Source organism: Lepus europaeus, chromosome 11, assembly GCF_033115175.1.
Source record: "Lepus europaeus isolate LE1 chromosome 11, mLepTim1.pri, whole genome shotgun sequence".
Classification (NCBI taxonomy): domain Eukaryota; kingdom Metazoa; phylum Chordata; class Mammalia; order Lagomorpha; family Leporidae; genus Lepus; species Lepus europaeus.
In genome coordinates this window covers 13,789,945-13,810,370 of record NC_084837.1, presented here as the reverse complement: position 1 = coordinate 13,810,370, position 20,426 = coordinate 13,789,945, and the positions used below count along the sequence as shown (strand labels likewise).

The window sequence follows — 20,426 nt, the reverse complement described above, 5'->3', positions numbered from 1 at the left end:
GGAAACCAGTTGCTGATGAAACTGTACTTGTTCCACATGTCTTCCCAGGATGGCCCCTGTGCTGGACCTCAGATCACAGAAGTGGTTTGGTCACTCATTTTGTCATATTCTAACATGTTTCAGTTTTTAAAAGTCATCATTGATCCAAGCACATATGTAATATGAGCCTTGAACCTGAGCTATGTGGCAGATACTGAGCACTCAGTTTCCTATAACCTTGAGACTCACTGACCCACACTATTCAGACATGGAGATCAGTCTCACAGTCAATGACCAGCCCCATTATTGCCTAGTACAGCCAGGGTCTCATCATTATTAGGGTATTATGATTCCCTAAGAAGAATGTCAGGATTGTCAGGACAAAATGCTTACCATGTTGAGTATTCAAACTGGCTCTGGATTTCTTGATGTCAGATGCATTCATTATTCTCTCCATTCTGTCACTTCTCAAGGTGAAAAAATGTAACTATTTCATATAAAATCTGTGATGATACCACATGGGCTGCAAGAATGAAGCAAAGATGAGAAGATAAGGATGTGTAACACAGACCTTCCTTACTTAAATGGTCCAGGGATCCCACACCACAGGCATTTTTGTCTGCATAGCTTTGATGTTCCCTACATTGCAGGGGTCTCCTCCCAAACTTGATGAAGCTACTGACTAGATGACATGTGCTGGATGACACTGCCAATATGAGTGTGCTGCCTGACCTAGAGGCATTTTTCGCTTCCATGAGCTAGTCTCCCTTCCCACACTTAGAGGCACTAGGAATCCCAGTCTAGGGAAAACCATTCACCATCACAAATAGCACTAACAGGAGATCATTGCAGGTTCAACAGCAGCAGATAAACTAAATGACCAAAACAACCCCATATCACTCTGATAATTAGATTGCCATTATAACTACATCCTATGAAAGTACGATAGGATATTTGTATTAAATCGCAATGGTGTATGTCTGATTAAAAATATCATTTAAGATTCAGATTCCCCTCACCTGATAGGGAAAATTTCTAGGATACAATAAAATATCACCTATAAAATAAAAACCAGGAAAACCACAAATAGGATGGAAAAAAGACAATCAACTGAGGACAATATCAAAATTAATGAAATGTCATTATCTGATAAGGAAAGTCAACAGAGTGCCTTCCCCTAGGAGGTTCACACCTCCCTTAGGATATACCCCATGTGAAGAGATAGATAGGTCTGGGCCTCTTAACTTACAAGGCCTAAAGCCAAACAGATTATTATCAAGCCCCTTCTATCAGGTTCTATTTGCCTCTCAATCAGAAAACTTAATTGTAGCTTAGACAGCACCTTTCTTAGCTCCTCTAATAATGACTCTGTCCTTTGTTCTAGGCCCTGTCTAGTGCACTTGGGCCTCATTCCTTTGTAATCATAACCTCTACTCTACCACCAATGGCTCTACTCCCAACCTGTGTGTACTGATGGTCCTCTTCCCCACTTCATGCTGTATAATTGTTCAAACCTGGTAAATGCCACTCTTAGGATCATTGGTTACTATCCTCACTCTGTCTTTTATGACCTTGTCTAAATATGATCAGAGTCGGTAAACTTGGAAGGCTTCCATAGCCTTGGCAACTCATGACGACAGCCTAGGATGGTTACTGACGCCAAAAACTAGAGTGTCAATTTGTTGGGTCAACAACAGGAGCCACTGTGCAGTTGCTCCTCATGTGGGATCTCTGTCCTTAATGTGCTGTACATTGTGATTTAATGCTATAACTAGTACTCAAACAGTATGTTTCACTGTGTGTTTCTATGTGGGTGCAAACTGTTGAAATCTTTATACTAAATTGATCTTCTGTATATAAAGAGAATTGAAAATGAATCTTGAAGGAAGGGTAGAGGGAGCGGGAGAGGGGAGGGTTGCGGGTGGGAGGGAAGTTATGGGAGGGGGAAGCCATTGTAATCCATAAGCTGTACACTGGAAATTTATATTCATTAAATAAAAGTTTAAAAAAAAGGATTTTAAACATCATGCTAAAAGTGCTTAGCAAGTAATCACAAATTACAGCCATTTGGGGAGTAAACCATCAGATAGAGCGCCCCTCTCTCCCTCCCCCCCCCCCTTTCAAATAAACAAACTAATCTTTAAAAAAACATTCTGGAAATATCAATGCAGATTAATCCTTTATCTTTACAACTGCAACAATATCCAGAAAAAAATCAAGGTATTTAACAACACATAAATTTTCATAACTGAGACTGGAATTCTTTCCATGGCAATGACAACAGAGAACAGTCTGGTAAACATGGGCAGGCTTTAGACAAGGCAACAGGTAAACAGAACACAATGCCCATTCTGATCAACCTACAATATGTACCTTAGTTATTTGTGGATATATGGAGCCAGGTACATAAATAAAAAGACACAGTTGCGGGGCTGGTGTTGTGGCATAGCAGGTAAAGCCACTGCCTGCAGTGCCAGCATCCCATATGGACACTGGTTCGAGTCCTGGATGCTCCATTTCCAATCCAGCTCTCTGCTATTGTCTGGGAAAGCAGTACAAGATGGCCCGAGACTTCGGGCCCCTACACCTGTGTGGAAGACTTGGAAGAAGCTCCTGGCTCTTGGATTTGGATAGGCACAGCTCTGGCCATTGAGGCCAACTGGGGAGTGAAACAGCAAGTGGAAGATCTCTCTCTCTCTCTCTCTCTCTCTCTCTCTCTCTCTGCCTCTCCTTCTCTCTGTAACTCAGACTTTCAAAAAAATAAATCTTTAAAAAAAAAGACACACTTGCATTTAGAATGAAGACTGATTTGGAGACAAACAAAGGTTACTCTGGAAACTTTACCAAACTGACATATCTAGGGCATGGACTCAAGGAACCCACTGAACTCTTCCTCTCCCACATGCAGAGGACATTATGAGCCTCCTGACTGGGACATCAATACAAGGTTTACATATAAATAACCTGTACAGCCCTTTCTAGGCAGCTGTCAGGAGTCCAAATGAAAATCAGCCGCCCTGATGACCAGTTCTCCAAGAATAGAATTCATCTCAATAAATACTACATTTTCTTCAGGCAACATCTAAAAAGAGCAAGAAGATTGTCAATGTCTAGTCCTGTGCTGTCTTTGGCACCAGAGTTACCTGTTTTCCTTTACTGGAAAGGGATTAAACAGATACCACTCAAGGCTGAAAGTGGCTGAGCAGTCACAGTAGATGGGATGAGCTTTGCTGAACCACACATTCTATCCTGACTCGTAGAGGCTGTATTTGTGCCAGTTGCATGAATCTCAAGGGGAGACCATTCAGTCAAGGTATCTAGGAAGCCTGGCATTCTCAAGGATCCACTGAATGTCCTGTACTTACTCCAGGAGAAGCACAATTTAAACCTTGACCAAACAAAATTTGCACCAAGTTGAACAATAGGCTCTACTTCCTCCCTGCTGGAACAATAGGTTGGGACCTCATTTCTACGAGGTTAACAACATGGAATTTTCACTCATTTTAGGGGCCAGTATTGGGGCACAGTGAGTTAAATCACCACCTATTGATGCCAGCATCTCACATGAGCACCAGTTTGAGTCCCAGCTTCTCCACTTCTGAACCAGTTTCTGCTAATGAGCCTGGGAAAGTAGTGGAAAATGGCCCAAATGCTTGGAACCCTGTCACCCACCTGGGAGATCCAAATGGAGTTCCAGGCTCTTGGCTTTGACCTGGCCTAGCTCTGGCTTTGTGGCCATTTGGGGAGTGAATCAGCAGATGAAAGGTCTCATTCCCTCTGTCTCTCCTTCTCTCTAACTCTGCCTTTCAAATAAACAAACCTCTTTAAATGTTTCACTCACTTTATCTTTCCAATGAATGCATATTTGAACATCATCATTGAACCACACATATTCCTCATCACTGGAAATGTGGATCCTTACCATCATCATGGTTATCCACCAGCCTCCAGGTGAACCAAGGCAGTATGTGACTAGGATTTCAGTGGTAGCTTCAGGAATTTCAGAATATATACATCCTTCCTTAAGGTTACCAGTATTCACTGCACAGGAATGATGCCTGGGAAGTGCACAGGAGACATGGGTGAGTGTCAATCTTGACCACATGTACACATGTCACACTGCCAATGCCCAACCCACCACCCCACCACCACCATATATTTAGTATCTAACTCAAATGTGCCTCGATTGTTTCTGGACATATGGATACTATGGAAATTGTGGGGTGCACAATGGCATTTGTCATGCCTCTGTGTCACAAAGAAAAGCTATGATGCTAAGCCATTCACTCAGGATCCAAGGCCTGCAATGCTGATTAGGACAGCCCTTAGATTCCCACAAAGATCCTGATGATGCTATTGAACTCTACTGGAATCACATGCAGACTGCTTGACAATCAGACCAAGGATGGCACAGCAACCCTCTAATCACGCAACAATATTCTCATCACAGGTCATTGGAGGTAAATGGGAAAATTTACTTTAGATGTCATCCATAGTGACTGTGGCACTAGGCTTAGAATCAAGGAGATCTGTAATTCTCACATTCCTGTTTGCCAACCAGTGTAACCCTGTGTGATATTGGAAAAAGCTTCTAAGCTGCCCATATGTCAAGGTCACTGCAATTACCACACCAATTAATTGTCAGTGCTGATAGACAAGCACTTGTTCTGAGAAATGCAAAATACTAGCACCAGTAGGCTGAGAAAATGGGGACAGTGTGGGTTCTTTTGGAGGCTGGTGCATCATATGTTATGGCAATGAGTGTCTCTTCTAGAAACATTTGGAGAGTCCGTACATCCAGGAAAATGTACGTGGTCTATTATTCATGACTAAGTGCCCTATTCCCTGGGCCTGACAGCAGTTTCAGAACCAGAATCTTTCAGTGTTCTGGCCTCAGGGAAAAAACTCAGAAAGGGGAACCACCCAGAACCCTGGTGCTTTGGTACTAGTATAAAGTAAAAGAAAAGATGGAAATAATGGAACCTGTATAGATTTTAATTTTATAAGGAAATTAAACCCATATACTATGGAGTTCCCATGTACAGATAATGTCCAGGGAGGAAAAACAACAAAGCCTCCATGCAACATCACACATAATATATAAGTCCACAGCATGAACTTAGATAATGCACTGAATTCCTTCTCTCCAGTCATCAAAGGCCACCTGACTGGGACATCATTACAAGGTCAACCTACAGTTGTGCTGCCCTTCCTGACTTTGCTTAATGGATTCCAAATGAGTGTCACCTCTTCTGATGTTGGATGCTCCAAGAGTGGACACCATCTCCATTGGCATAGCAGCTTCCTTGGTCAGCACTCAAAGAGAGCCAGAGGATCCTGGCCCTATTCTTCACTCATCAATGGAGGGACCTGTATTGATTGAGTGAACCAAGGACCAAACAAATGTGAATGAAAATTGAAAATGGCTGAACAGACACAACCCACTAGATGAGTCTGCTGGGCCAAGGATGCCAATAATGACTCCTAGAGACTAGCCCTGTGCTATGTTCAAAACCAGAGGAAGCTATGTCTCTGGAGATCTGAAGAACTTAACGGATGTAATTACAGTTGAATTTGGTGGAATAGATGCAGTCTTTCACATAAGCATTGCTGGGACACATGTACCCACCACTATTCTTAGAGACTGTACTTATGCCACTTATAGGTTTCTCAAAGACAGGCTTCTCAATCAATCTACCTAGTAGGCCTGATATTTTCAAGGACTCACTGAACGTCCTGCACCCAAGCAGGAAACACAAATCCTGGATCAATCATCAGTTGTAATTAAGTAGAAGAATGAAGAACTGTCCCTGTTACATTCTTTCCTGCAGAAGCAAAGTGCTGGATCTCAGTTCAATGAGGACAATGCCATAATATTTTCATTCATTTTGTTCAATTTTCCAAGAAATGCATATTTAAATGTCAATATCAATCCATGAACCTTCCTTTTCTATTGAAAAGCAGACCATGGGCATGTTTACCTAGTCATGTGCAGCCACTATGACTTCTGGAGAATGTATATGTCCCTACTGTTCAAATCCTGAAAGGGAAACATCTGAGAAAGTCTGGAGAAATTTACTCACCAATATATTATTCAATGTTTTTTTAAGTCAGTGAATTCTTATCACTCAGACTGGAATTTCTGAACAGTTCAAAACTAAATTCCTATTTTCAATCTCACTTCACTGTTGACATAAAATAAAAGGCGTCTTCTCACCACTTTCCCTCCTACTGCTACACCCAAGTTCTTCAACGAAAACTATCTCTTTTATCTACTGAAATACTGTAACAAGGCCAGAAACTTCCTTTCTAACAGTCACTATTTTTGTTAAAAGAGTACTTTGTGGAGCCAGTGCCGTGGCTCAACAGGCTAATCCTCCGGCACACCAGGTTCTAGTCCCGGTCGGAGCGCCGGATTCTGTCCCGGTTGCCCCCCTTCCAGGCCAGCTCTCTGCTATGCCCCGGGAGTGCAGTGGAGAATGGCCCAAGTGCTTGGGCCCTGCACCCCATGGGAGACCAGGAGAAGCACCTGGCTCCTGCCTTTGGAGAAGCGCGGCCATTGGAGGGTGAACCAACGGCAAAAGGAAGACCTTTCTCTCTGTCTCTCTCTCTCTCTCACTGTCCACTCTGCCTGTCAAAAAAAAAAAAAGAAAGAAAGAAAAGAGTACTTTGTGCATACACATTTCCTCACAAATCCTATGATGTCAGTGAGGAGATACTATTTCTGAATGCCCTGTCATGACCACCCCAATTGTTAGGGGAGAAAATGGTCACAAAAGAGACAAAGTGATGCAATAACCAGTGTTACTTTTCTTAACCATATTTCTTGGAAATGACATTAATTTGAGAAGAGCTCTCCATCAGGTGGGCAATGGACACCAAGGCAAGCACTTGCATCTTATAACTCAGATTCCTGCACTTAACAACCCAAGAAGACACCAGCAGGGTCTAGGTAGCTTTCTTTTCTTTTCTTTTTTTTACAGGCAGAGTGGACAGTGAGAGAGAGACAGAGAGAAAGGTCTTCCTTTTGCCGTTGGTTCACCCTCCAATGGCTGCGGCGGCTGGCACACTGGTCCCGGGCCACAGAGAACTGGCCTGGAAGAGGGGCAACCAGGACAGAATCTGGCGCCCCGACCGGGACAAGAACCTGGTGTGCCAGCGCCACAGGTGGAGGATTAGCCTATTGAGCTGTGGCGTCGGCCCTAGGTAGCTTTCAAAAATGGACTGATCAACCTAATACCCACTGGTAACAGAGAAGTACACTACCAACTGTAATTTTCTCAAATCCAAAAAATTTCCAGCAAAGAATCAGAAGAAAGGGTCAATCACACAAAACAGAAAACACTACTACTGGATGCATGACAGCCCAGAACATCTGCATCATGACACACATACAAGGTATAAGATGGCTTCAATGATCACAACTACAACATACTGTGACTTATCTTAAGACAATTTCATAACAACATATGTTTTATCTCCTCCTTGGTACATCAAGACTAAATACCACACCAAAAGAAAAAAATATTTCAACACAAGGAAAAGAAAGATAAAAATTAAATAACTCCATGACAAAGGAAAGTTGATATTTAGGGAGATGGGAGATCTAACTGTTCCATCACCAGATGACAACAAGGAAACACAGAAAACATCATACCCCCATGACAGAAATCAAATGTCACTGAAGACTAAATGAATTAATTAGGCAATGGAATGTACCTCTTCTTAGGGAAAAGTGCATGTAGGAAGAAAACTGGAATAGAGGAATAAGGGATACCAGATTTCAACAAAAAGAACAGCAATCAGAACTTTAGAGGAACATGGCTGGAAACTTCTTAAATGAAGATGGAACGAGAACAAAAATCTTGACAACATACACCAAAGAATCACAAGGGGGAGCATTTCATGTAGTCAAGCCAAAAAGGGTGAAAAAAAACCAGGGTTCCACAACTAAAACCTAATCACACAGGCAAAAAAGAGAATAAGTTTGGTTTCCTTGAAAAATCAATGTAGCATTCTGCATGGGATTTTAATAGAATATCATTCTAGAAAACATTATACGCCTCAGTTAATGGAATGCACAGAGGAAAATCACACATGTAGACATGAGAAACTGTGGCTGGTGAAGGAAACATACAGTGGAGAATGTGAGAACTAAACCCTACAGTTAATGCTGGAGGACACTTGCTGGACCTCAGTCATGATGAGAATGACTGTATGGGGTTTTCACTCATTTTGTTCGGTTTCCAAGGAATGTATCTGTGGGAGTCATCATCAACCCAAACACACACCCATGTGCTGGGAGGGGAGCACCACAGGCTGGGCAAGGGGAGAGACGGTGACATCAAAGACCTTCAAGCCTGAAGAATCCAGGGCCATGGCCCAGAAAAGGCTAGGCAATCCACTCTAGCAGTAGAGGCCAGCACACACACAGGTCTTTGTAGGTCTTCAAAATTCTTTGGGCAGTGTAGGGCTGCTGGTCTAGGGCATGCTTACTGTCATCAAGCTCCAGTGACTTCTGGTCTGCTGCAGGCAACAAGTATTCCAGCACCTCAGAATGCCTCTGATCTTCAGGAGAAGCATACATCTTGTGTATCTGCAGGACTAAGCCACTGTCCACAATACCATCTGAGAAAAGCACACAGATCAGAGGCAAAATGAACAAGGTATACAAGCTAAGCCCACATGCCATTGCAAGATATGGTATCATCCTCCAATTCTCATGCCTGAAGTCTGCATCCCTGACATCATTTCCAAATGGAAATTGTGTTTGTGAGGGAAGACTACTAGAACACAAAATTCAAAACCATAAAACTGTAGGTGGGGCCGGCGCTGTGGCTCACTTGGTTGATCCTCCGCCTGCAGCACCGGCATCCCATATGGGTGCTGGGTTCTAGTCCCGGTTGCTCCTCTTCCAGACCAGCTCTCTGCCATGGCCCGGAAGGGCAGCAGAGGGTGGCCCAAGTGCTTGGGCCCCTGCATCCACATGGAAGACTAGGAGGAAGCACCTGGCTCCTGGCTTCAGATAGGCGTAGCACCGGCTGTGGCTGCCATTTGGGGGGTGAACCAACAGAAGGAAGACCTTTCTCTTTGTCTATCTCTCACTCTGTCTAACTCTATCTGTTAAATAAATAAAAAAAAACTGTAGGTGGTTGTCTAACTCAGTATCTGCTTGGGAAGGTGTACGGGTCTATACCTTTGAATGGGAGGATCAAGCACTGGCACCCTATGACTGCATATGCGTGTGGTTTTCAAGAGGAGATTCTGGTTGGGTCACACCTCTGGTCACCTGCCCAATCATCTGGACATCCAAGGGCTCGCTTCCTAGAAACTTCCAATTCTGACAACTTGAACATTTGCTACCAAGGGTCAAGCTCTCCTATCAGCAGGATGCACACAGAAACCTCTTTCATGTGATAACAGAGGCAACAGACTCCAAGTGGAACAGGCACTGCTTCAAGTGATGGCATGCAAGGCATGTGTGGACAAGCCCTTCTTCACAGAGACAATGACACAGTCAGGAGGTTTGCCCTCTAGTCCCACTACCCCATCAAGGGCACTGCCTTTGACCATCAGGCCGCACACATGGAAGAGACATGGGCCAAACATGGAGGCAGGATTCAGAAACTCTGGAAGAGGGTCACAAAGGCTCCACCCCCTAATGCCTAAATGACTACTTCCCGATTGAGCTTTCCTTCCATCCCCAAGGCCCCATGCCAGCCTGGCACACAAGAACCCCTGAAGGAACACAATGCTTGGCAACTATGGAACTCAGTATCAGGCTTTGTCTACCTAACTGTGTGCCAGCTGACACACAGCAAGCCATTGCACTTGCCTTCTTCATGCACACACACCACTGGCCTGACAACAGTGAGCCAACTTGCAGACACCCAGCAGCAAGGCCAAGAGGCCACCTCAGATCTGGCCCCCAAGGTCCTTACAAATCAAGTAAAGGAGTCCAATCGCCTTGTGTGGGACACAGTTCTGCTGATGACAACCACTATAAGTTTTCACCTATACTGGGACAAGCATATGTTGTCCAGAGATGGTCACTTTGGCAGTCACCTAGGGGCACTTGGGCCAAAGCGAGCAGGAAGATCTCAACAACCCAGGAAGTGGGATGACCAAAAGAGGGCCTCTGAAGGACAAAGCAGTAATGAAGCCTGGCTGTGAGGCACACTGGCTACCTATGCCACATATTTGCAAGCTTGGAAGCATGGAGAGGTCAGGCTCCAAGCGCCAAGGAGATCAAAGACCATGGCAAGAGCCAGTCATGAGGGCAGCGCACACGGGCAGTAGAGCATGTTCTGACCTTAAAGTCCCACAGGAAGTGCCATCCACAAGTTTCCCCAATATTCCAGGGAGCTCTGGTTGCTGGAACTGGAGAAGACAAGGGAAATGTACATCTGTATCTACTAAACCACAGTACACAATTTTGCCCTGCAACTCTTTCCCTATAAGCGTAAGAACCACAAAAACCAACACATGCTGCAATTCCATGACTCATGCTTCCAGGGATCTTGACCTCAGGCCACATAGAGCTCAGGTTTGGTCAGCAGGTCTGCAGGGGAGACCTATTGCCAGGTAAACAGCCTGTACACCCCAGGACAAACACCTGCACCCTCGCACCCTCTCTCACCAAGCCAACACCTAAGCCCACTTGTAAGTGAACACTCCCACACACGTTGCCATCCCAATAAGCACTCCCCTGCATGGACAAAGCCCATGGAGGATAGGTTCTGTATGCATGTGTGGTGGCCAGATTTGCCTTTGATGATATCCTCACTGGTGATACAAGCACCACCTCAAGCCTGGGCACTGGTGTCCTAAGCTTTCTTCAAGGATTCCAAGATGTGGCCACACAGGGCTCAAGGTCTGTCAGGAGGTCCACAGGGGCCTCCCATTGCCAGGTCCATGGACTGCACAACCTAGACACCCACCTGCATCCTCTCCTACAACGCCAAATCCATGCTCCCTTACAAGGACACCACACCCACAAACATTGCTATTTCACCAAACATTCCCCTAATGAGGCATAGCCCATGGAGGACAGGTTCCATTCACCTGTATGGTGGCAAAATTTGCCTTTGTTGATACCCTTAATGATGGAGGAAACTTGAGGCAGGGGACATGAACCCACATATCTAAGGTCCCTGCTAAGGGCAATGAGCTGGATCTCAGGCATGATGAGAATGACAGTATGGGGTTTTCACTCATTTTGTTCAGCTTCCAAGGGAGGTATTTGCAGGAGTCACCATTGATCCAAGCACATGCCCACATGCTAGGAGGGAAGCACTGTGGCCAGGCAAGGGGAGAGCTGGAGACATCAAAGACCTTCAGTGGCCTGGAGAGTCCAGGTCCACAGCTTAGAGAAAGAAGTCTAGGTAATCCACCATAGCAGTGCAGCCCAGCAGGCTATCAATGGCCAGCCAGTGCATAGGTCTTTCAGTTCTTCAGATGCTTGGGGTGCTGCAGGGCCTCTGGGCCTGGGAATGCTTACCATCCTCAGAGCTCCAGCAACATGGAGCCCGCTGCAGGACACAGGGATTCTAGGGCCCCCAGGTGCCTCTGTTCTTCAGGAAAAGTGCAGTTTGTGTCTCCACAGAAGTCATGTTGCCAGCCGCAACTCCCCTGAGAAGTGCACACAGATCAGGGGCACACATGTGACAATGAACCTGGTACACAGCTCAAAGCCTGAGTCCATATCCAGCCATGCTGCGATGCTCCCTTTCACATGCCCTACATCTGCATCCCAGTCTGGTTCCCCATCGTGAATCACATGTGTGAAGAGGGGACCACTGGCATGTAGGACTTATACAGGTGGGACTCCATGTGGTTTGCCATATGACTTTCTACTTCAAAAGGTAAGTGGGTTAACCCCTTTGTGTCATGAGGGTAAGGCCTCTGGCTATCTGGGCTGGCATCTCACCTCCCAGGGCTGTTATCTCAGGTACCTCTCTTTCTCAACCTTTGAACTTCCATTGCCTAGGGTCAGGACTTTCTATCAGAAAGACACATGCACACCCTTTTGGGTGATGACAGAGGCCACAGACCACTGCCTCCTATAACAGCATGAAAGGCATGTGCAGACATGCCCTCCCTCACAGGTAAAAAGACACAGTCAGGTGGTTTGCCCTCTATTCCTGCTACCCAGGAAAGCACACTGCCTTCAACCATCAGGCCACACACATGGAAGGGACATGGGCCAAACATGGAGGCAGGATCCAGAAACCCTAGAAGAGGGCCACAAAGCACAAAGACTCCACTCCCCTGGTGCCCAAATGACTGCTTCCTGACTGAGCTTTCCTTCCATCTCCAAGGCCCCATGCCAGCCTGGCACACAAGAACCACTGAAGGAAGAAGGTATGTGGCAACTATGGAACACACTAGTGTCAGGTCTTGTCCACCTGTGTGATGGCCAGCACACCACTCCATTGCACTTGCCTTTGTCCCGCCCACATGCCATTCCAGCCAGGCACCAGTGAGTCAACTTCCAGAAGCCAAGCAATAAGGCCTAGGGGACTACCTGAGGCCTGGCTCCCAAGGCCCTTATAAAACAAGTACAGAACTCTAACAAACAAATGAAGACCACAATGAGTTTTCTCCTGTGCTGGGGCAACTGCATGCTATCCCAAGATGGTAAACCTTGGCAGTCACCTAGGGGCACCTAGGGCCAAATTTAGCTAGAAGATCTCAACAACCCAGGCAGGGGGATGACCAAAAGAGGGCCCATGCAGGACAAAGAGGTGAGGAAGCCTGACCACAAAATACAATGACTATCCAGGCCACGTTTCCAAGTTTGGAAGCACAGGAATGATGGGCTTCTAGGAACACAAAGAGCCAGTTAAGGGGGTTCTAGCAGTGGTCAGGAAACCTGGGCAGTTTAGCACACTCTACCCTTACTGACAGGGTGGAAGTGCAATCTGCAAGGTTCCCCAAAATTCCAGGGAACTCCATAGGCCAGAGTTGGAGAACATGTGGAAAATCAAAATCAAGAGTGCACACTCAACAATGGCATGCCATTTACCCAGCAACTCTCTCCCTCTCAGCCAGAGACACCACAAATCCAACAAATGCTGCAGTCCCATGTCATGGGAAGAGGAGGGGCAGGACCTTTGTATGGCCAGGACCCTCAGTGTATACTGCCTGAACTACAGCATAGCTGCTTGTGCTGGAGCTGGAAAAGATGTGGAAAACACATACCCATGAGTGTCCAAAAAACATGGTATGCCATTTTTCCTGGAAAGACTTTCCCTCTGAGGTTGAGGGGCCCCAAATCCAAAACAGGTTACAAAACTGTGATGTGGGATGTGGAAGGGCAGGCCCTTGTATGGCCATACACCTCAATGCATCCTGCCTACACTACAGCATAGAGTGGAATCTGGCCACACCAAGGCCCCTGTTTCCACCTGCCCTACACTGCTGGCTCAGAACCATTGGCAAAAGACAGTTAAAAGCACCACCTCAAGTCTGGGCACTTGCATTCTTTGCTCTACTCCTTAGGGAGTCAAGGACAAAGTCCTAGGGACCCTGGTCTCAGGCGGCATGGGGCAAAGGTTTGATGAACAGCTCCACAGAGGTCATCCATTGTCAAGCCCACTACCTGCATACCGCAGGACATCCACCTGCACTCTCTCCCACAATGCCAAAACCTATAGCTCCTTGCAAGGACACCACACATGCTCATATATGACTGTCTCACCAAGCACTCCCTTGCCTGGGTAATGCCTTGGAGGACAGGCTCCATTTGCCTGTGTGGTGGCAAGATTTGCCTATCCTGATGAACTGACTGCTGGAGGGAACGAGAGGCTGGGGACATGGGCCCACACCTTGTAGGACCCTGCCTGGGGGCAACGTGCTGGACCTCAGTCACGATGAGAACGACGGTTTGAGGTTCTCACTCATTTTGTTCAGCTTCCAAGGAATGTATTTGCGGGAGTCATCATCGATCCAAGCACATGTCCACATGCTGGGAGGGGAGCACTGTGGCTGGGCAAGGGGAGAGCCTGGCAACCACAAAGACCTTCAGGGGCCTGGGGAGACCAGGTCCATAGCTCAGAGGAAGAAGGCCAGGCAACCTGCCAGAGCAGTGTATGCCAGCAGGCCATCAGTAGAGGGCCAGCACACAGGTCCTTCAGGTTTCCAGAATGCTTGGGGTGGTGTAGGGCCTATAGGCATGGGAATGCTTACCATCCTTAGAAATCCAAGAAACAGAGCCCACCACAAGCCACAGGGATTCCAGCGCCCTCCAGTGCCTCTGGTCCTCAAGAGAAGTATACATCTAGCTTCATCCCAGAAGACATATTGCCGACCTCAACTCCCCCTGAGAAGTACACACAGACCAGGGGCACATGTGAGACAGATTCTGGTGCACAGGCCATGGGCACATGGGCAGTAGAGCACATTCTGACCTTAAAGCCTCATAGAAAGTGCCATCCAAAGGTTCCCTGAAACTCCACAGAGCTCCTTGTGTTAGAACTGTAAAAGATGCAGAAAATGTACATCTATGAGTACCATGAGTAACCATTCATTCACGTTTCCTGGCAAGATTTTACCTCTGAGTCTGAGGACTCCCAAATACAACACATGTTGCTATTCCATGATAAGGGCAGGTCCTTGTATGGCCATGTCCCTCGGCATATTCTATCTGCACTACAGCATAGGGTGGAATCTGGCCACAAAAAGCCCCGTTTCCTCCTGCCATACACTGTTGGCTCACAAGTATTGGCAGCCCAAAGATACAAGTACCACCTCAAGTCTGTGCACTGGCATTCTACACTTTCCTCCTCAGGGAAATAAGGACACAGTTCCAGGGATCTGGGCCTCAGGCCACATTGGGCACAGGTTCGGTGATCAGGTCCACAGGGGCCAACCATTGCAAAGCACATGGCCTGCACACTGAAGGATACCCACTTGCACCCTCTACTACAATGCCAAGACCTATGGCTCCTTGTAAGGACATCACACCCACATATATCACCATCTCATGGAGCACTCCCCTGCTTGGGCAGAGTCCTTGGAGGACAGTTCCATCTGCCTATGTGGTGGCAGGATTTGCTTTTATTGATATCCTGACTGATGGACGGAACATGAGGCAGGGGACGTGGACCCACACCCCTAAGATCCCTGGCTGGGGACAATATGCTGGACCTTAGTCATGATGAGAAAGATAGTATAGGGTTTTCACTCATTTTGTTCAGCTATGAAGGAATGTATTTGCGGAAGTCATCATCAACCCAAGCACTTGTCCACATGCTGGGAGGGGAGCACTGCAGGCTGGGTAAGGGGAGAGCCAGTGAGTACAGTGCAGCGCAGCAGGCTATTAGTGGGGGGCCAGCATATAGGTCTTTCAGGTCTCCAGAATGCTTGGGGTAGTGTAGGGCTTCTGGGCCTGGAATGCTTACTGTCCTCATAGCTCCAGAGACATGGAGCCCCCTACAGGCCAAAGGGATTCCACCACTTCTGAGTGCTTCTAGTCCTCAGGAGAAGTGTACATCTTGTGTCTTCACTGGATCCACACTGTAGGCTACAAATCCCCCTCAGAACTGCACACAGACCAGGGATGCACATGAGATGATGAACTTGCTACACAAGTCACCACCACTGTCCATACCAGCCACAGCACCATGCTCCCTCTCACATGGCCTACGTCTGCCCTACATGGTTAACAGTCACAGACTGTACATGTGAAGAGGGGACCACTGGCACACAGGATTCTTTGGGTGGGACTCTGGGTGTTTTTCCATGTGACTTTCTACTTGGGAAAGCCTGTGGGTGTACCCCTTTGTGTTGTGAGGGTTAGGCCTCTGGCCACCTGGGCTGGCATCTCACCTCCTAGGGCTGCCATCCTGGGCACCTCTCATTCTCACCCCTTAAACTCCCACTGCCAAGGCTCAGAACCTTCCTTCAGCAGGACACATATAGACACCCTTTTGGGTGATGACAAAGCCCAAGGGCTCCCCATGGAACAGTAGTTGCCTCCCTTGACAGCATGCAAGGCATGTGTGGATATGCTGTTTCTCAAAGGGCCAGTGATGCAGTCAGGAGGTCTTCCCCCTGGTCCCGCTACCCCATCAAGTGCACTGCCTGCAAACATCAGGCCACACACATGGAAAGGACAGGAGCCAAGCCTGGAGGTCTGTTTTGGTCACCCTGGGCTAGGGCTAAAAAGACTCATCCTCTTTGTGCCCAAATGACTGCTTCCTGACCAAGATTAATTGCTGTCACTGAGGACCCATGCTAGCCTGGCACACAGTAACCCCAAGTAACTTGGTCTTTGACAACTATGGAACCTAACCATGTGCCAGCCGATAAACCATGACACTATGATTGCCGATGCCACAGGTACAAGCCACTCTAACCCAGAACCAGTGAACCAACTCACATTGCTTAGCAGTAGGGCCCAGTAGGCTTGGCCTCCAAGGCCCTTATATACCAAGTACAAAACTCTAATCACTTTGGTTGGGACACGGATCTGCTCAACATGACCACCTTGAAATTTCTCCTGTGCCAGAGCAAGCACAGGCTGGCCCAAGATGATATACTTGGCAGTCAACATGGGAAATGTAGGGCCAAAGTAACAAGGAAGATCTCCACAATCCTGGCAGTGAGATGATCAAAAAGGGCACATGCAGGACAAAGAAATGTTGAAACTTGACCACAAGGCACACTGGCAATCTATGCCATGTATTTGCAAGTTTGGAAGCACGGGGAGGTCAGGCTCCTAGTGCCATGGAGGGCAAAGGAAAATGGTAAGAGCCACTCATTGGGGCTCTCCAACAGTGGTCAGGGAACATAGACAACAGAGCACACTATGACCGTAAAGCCCCCACAGAAAGCGCCATCCCCAAGGTTCTATGAGACTCCAGAAAGCTCCTTGTGCTGGAGCTGACAAAGATGTGGAAAATGCATACCCATGAGTGTACACTCAACAATGGTATGCCATTTTGCCCAACAACACTTTCCCCTCAAGCCCAAGGGCCTGAAATCCAACACACACTGAAGTCTTATGATTTGAGCTATGGTTGGGCAACTCCTTTTATGACCATGCTCTCCCAGAGGATCCTGTCTGCACTACAGCATAGGATGAAATCCAACCACAATGAGGTTCCCTGTTTCTTCCCTTCCTACACCATTGTCTCAACCACTGGCCACCCACAGATACAAGCACCACTCGTACCCTGAGCACTGGCATCCTATGATCTCCTCCTCAAGGAATCTAGTATGTGATCCCCAGGATTTCGGCCTTAGGTTCCGTGGGCACAGGTTCAGTGAGCAGGTCCATAGGGGCCTGCACACCCCAGGACATGCAACTGCACTGAGTCCCACAGTGCAATGACCTGGCTCTCCAATAGTAGTCAGGGAACACAGGCACCAGAGCATACTCTGATCCTAAACCCATACAGAAAGCACTACCTCCATGGTTCCCAGAAACTACAGAGAGCTCCTTGTGCTGCAGCTGGAAAATGCACAACTGTGAGTCTGCACTCAACTACAGTATGCTATTTTTCCTGGAAAGACCATACGTCTGAGCCTGAGAGCTTCCATCAAACACAGGTTAAATCCCGTGATGCAAGACAAGGAAGGGCAGGTCCTCGTTCGGCCAGGCCCCTCAGTGTATCCTTCCTGCACTATACCATAGGGTGGAATCCAGATACCAGAAGGCCCCCTGTTTCACTATGCCCTACACCATGGGTCACAACAATTGGCAGCCTATAGATACAAGTGCAACCTTAAGTCAGGGTACTTGCACTCTATGTTTTACTCCTCAAGGGATCAAGAACACAGTCCCAATGATCTGGGACGCACGTTGCATGGGACATAGGTTTGGTGAGCAGGTCCACAAAAGTAACTAATTCATTGCTAGGCCCACAGCCTGCACACTGCAAGACCCTCACCTGCATCCTAACCAAAAATGCTATGGCTTCTTGCAAGGACACCACACACACGTATCACCATCCCAACGAGCACTCTCCGGCCTGGGCAGAGCCCTTGGAGGACAGATTCCATTCACCTGTGTGGTGGGAGGATTTGCCTTTAGTGATACCCTGAGGGCTGGAAGGAATGTGAGGGAAAAGACATGGGATAATATCCCTAATGTCCCTACAGGGGGAAACATGCTGGACCTCAGTCATGAAGAGAATGACGGTATGGGGTTTTCACTCATTTTGTTCAACTTCCAAAGAATGTATTTGTAGGACTCATCATCAATCCAAGCACATGCCCATGTGCTAGGAGGGGAGCACTGTGGTCGGGCAAGGGGAGAGCCTAGCTCTCATCAGGGGCCTGGAAAGTCCAGATCCATGATTCATAGAAAGAAGGCCAGGCAATCCACCATAGCAGTGCAGCCCAGCAGGCCATCAGTGGCCACCCAGCACATAGGTCATTCAGGCTTCCTGAATGCTTGGGGTGATATGGGGCATTGGGACCTGGGAATGCTTACTATCCTCAGAGCTCCAGCGAATTGGAGCCCACCACAGGTCACAGGGATTCCTGCACCTTCCAGTGACTCCAGTCCTCACCAAAGTATACATCTTGCATCACCCCTGAAGACATGATACTGACCCTGAGAAGTGCACACAGACCAGGGACATATGTGAGACAATGAACTCAGTGCAGATTAAGGCTTGCATCCGTAGAAACCATGGCACATGCTCCCTTTTCACCTGCCTTACATCTTCATCCCCAGTCTCATTCCCATTCAAGGATCTTATGTGTGAAGAGGGATACACTGGCATAAAAGGTTTCTCTGGTTGGAAATCCGTGTGGTTTTCCACATGACTTTCGATTAGGGAAATGAGTGTGGTTGTACCCTATTGTGTTGTGAATGTGAGGTCCCTGGAACCTGGGACCAGCATTTAACCTCCCTGGGCTGCCTTCCAGAGCATCTCATTCAAACCTCTTGACTACTGCTGCTGAGGGTCAGGACTTTCCTTCAGCACAACATGTGTGGCCACCCTTGGAGGTAATGACAGAGGCCATAGACTCCCCATGGAACACCCACTGCCTCCTGAGACAGCATGCAAAGCACATGTGGACACATCCACCCAGACAGAAAAAAGATGTCAGGAAGTCTGCCAGCCAGAACTGCTACCCTGGAAACTCACTGTATTCGTCTTCAGGGAACACATGTGAAAGTGACATGGGCCAAGACTAGATCAGGATTAAGAACCCTGGGACAGGGCCACAAAGGCTCCATCCACTATTATCTTAAAGACAGCTTGCTGAAGGAGCTTTCCTCCTGTCCCCAGGGACCTACACCAGCCTGGCACACAGGAGATCTCAAAGGAACACTGTGCTTGGCGACTAAGGAACTCAGGTACTGCCAGGCCTTGTCCCCCTAACCATAGCCGGTGGACAAACCATGACAATGTGAACGACAGTGTGCTTGTCTTCATCACAAAAACAAGCCACTCCAGCCTAGCACCAACAAGTCAACTCACAGTCACCCAGTAGCAACGCACAGCAGGCCAGACCCTGAAGGCCCTTATACACCAAGTATAAGATTCCAATAACCTTAGTATGGAGACAGTTCTGCTGTTCATGAATACAATGAGTTTTCTCCACCACCAGGTCAAACCCACCCTGGCCAGAAAGGGCCCACCTTAGTAGTCAACTAGGGGCACCTAGGGGCAAAGTGTTCAGGATCTGAGCCTCACACCATACTAGGCACAACTTTGGTGAGCGCAATACCAAACCACAGGCACTTTGCAAGAACACCACATCCACACATAACCCCATCCCACCAAGCACTCCCCTGCCTGGGCACTGCCTCAGAGGACAGGCTCCATTTGCCTGTGTGGTGGCAGGATTTGCCTATCCTGATAACCTGACTGCTGGAGGGAATGAGAGGCTGGGGATGTGGGCCCACTCTTCGTAGGACCCTGCCTGGGGACAATGTGCTGGACCTCAGTCACGATGAGAACGACGGTTTGAGGTTCTCACTCATTTTGTTCAGCTTCCAAGGAATGTATTTGCGGGAGTCATCATCGATCCAAGCACATGCCCACATGCTGGGAGGGGAGCACAGTGGCCGGGCAAGGGGAAAGCCTGGCAACCACAAAGACCTTCAGGGGCCTGGGGAGTCCAGGTCCATGGCTCAGAGGAAGAAGGCCAGGCAATCTGCCAGAGCAGTGCAGGCAAGCAGGCCATCAGTGGAGTGCTAGCACACAGGTCCTTCAGGTTTCCAGAATACTTGAGGTTTTGCAGGGCCTCTGGTCCTACGAATGCTTACCTTCTTCAGAGCTCCAACGAAATGGAGCCTCCTACTGGACACAGGGATTCCAGCGCCCTCCAGTGCCTTCAGTACTCAGCCAAGGGTACATCTTGCGTCATTCCAGAAGAAATGCCACTGATCTCAACTCCCCTGAGAAGTGCACACAGACCAGAGGCACATGTGAGACAAGTGACCTAGTGCACAGACCATGGCCCGAGTCCATAGCCAGGCA

At 47.7% G+C, this 20,426-nt stretch overlaps 1 long non-coding RNA gene, 7 other non-coding genes and 1 pseudogene across 28 annotated transcripts in view; all 9 read right to left on the bottom strand.

Moving 5' to 3' along the window:
• Positions 1 to 20,426, bottom strand: part of LOC133769792 (uncharacterized) — a 94,139-nt gene that overhangs the window by 18,920 nt on the left and 54,793 nt on the right. For 14 of the 21 annotated variants that reach the window (XR_009867248.1, XR_009867245.1, XR_009867251.1 and 11 more), the window contains 8 exons: positions 20,213 to 20,344; positions 14,391 to 14,457; positions 14,170 to 14,302; positions 11,480 to 11,610; positions 8,476 to 8,607; positions 5,227 to 5,349; positions 3,902 to 4,037; positions 373 to 502 (listed from right to left, as the gene is read on the bottom strand). This is a non-coding gene — a long non-coding RNA (uncharacterized LOC133769792). Of the gene's footprint in view, positions 1 to 372; positions 503 to 3,901; positions 4,038 to 5,226; positions 5,350 to 8,475; positions 8,608 to 10,291; positions 10,360 to 11,479; positions 11,611 to 14,169; positions 14,303 to 14,390; positions 14,458 to 20,212; positions 20,345 to 20,426 lie in introns of all 21 variants that reach the window. The other 7 variants (XR_009867247.1, XR_009867259.1, XR_009867256.1 and 4 more) reach the window with 7 other exon arrangements.
• On the bottom strand, positions 3,781 to 3,864 carry LOC133770809 (small nucleolar RNA SNORD116; annotated as a pseudogene).
• LOC133770805 (small nucleolar RNA SNORD116) lies at positions 5,823 to 5,914 on the bottom strand. The gene has a single exon (XR_009867492.1). It is a non-coding gene; the product is annotated as a small nucleolar RNA SNORD116 (small nucleolar RNA).
• Positions 8,169 to 8,260, bottom strand: LOC133770804 (small nucleolar RNA SNORD116). Its single transcript, XR_009867491.1, has one exon. It is a non-coding gene; the product is annotated as a small nucleolar RNA SNORD116 (small nucleolar RNA).
• On the bottom strand, positions 11,152 to 11,243 carry LOC133770807 (small nucleolar RNA SNORD116). Its single transcript, XR_009867494.1, has one exon. It is a non-coding gene; the product is annotated as a small nucleolar RNA SNORD116 (small nucleolar RNA).
• On the bottom strand, positions 13,840 to 13,931 carry LOC133770801 (small nucleolar RNA SNORD116). Its single transcript, XR_009867489.1, has one exon. It is a non-coding gene; the product is annotated as a small nucleolar RNA SNORD116 (small nucleolar RNA).
• LOC133770806 (small nucleolar RNA SNORD116) lies at positions 15,126 to 15,217 on the bottom strand. Its single transcript, XR_009867493.1, has one exon. It is a non-coding gene; the product is annotated as a small nucleolar RNA SNORD116 (small nucleolar RNA).
• LOC133770802 (small nucleolar RNA SNORD116) lies at positions 18,101 to 18,192 on the bottom strand. Its single transcript, XR_009867490.1, has one exon. It is a non-coding gene; the product is annotated as a small nucleolar RNA SNORD116 (small nucleolar RNA).
• Positions 19,883 to 19,974, bottom strand: LOC133770799 (small nucleolar RNA SNORD116). The gene has a single exon (XR_009867487.1). It is a non-coding gene; the product is annotated as a small nucleolar RNA SNORD116 (small nucleolar RNA).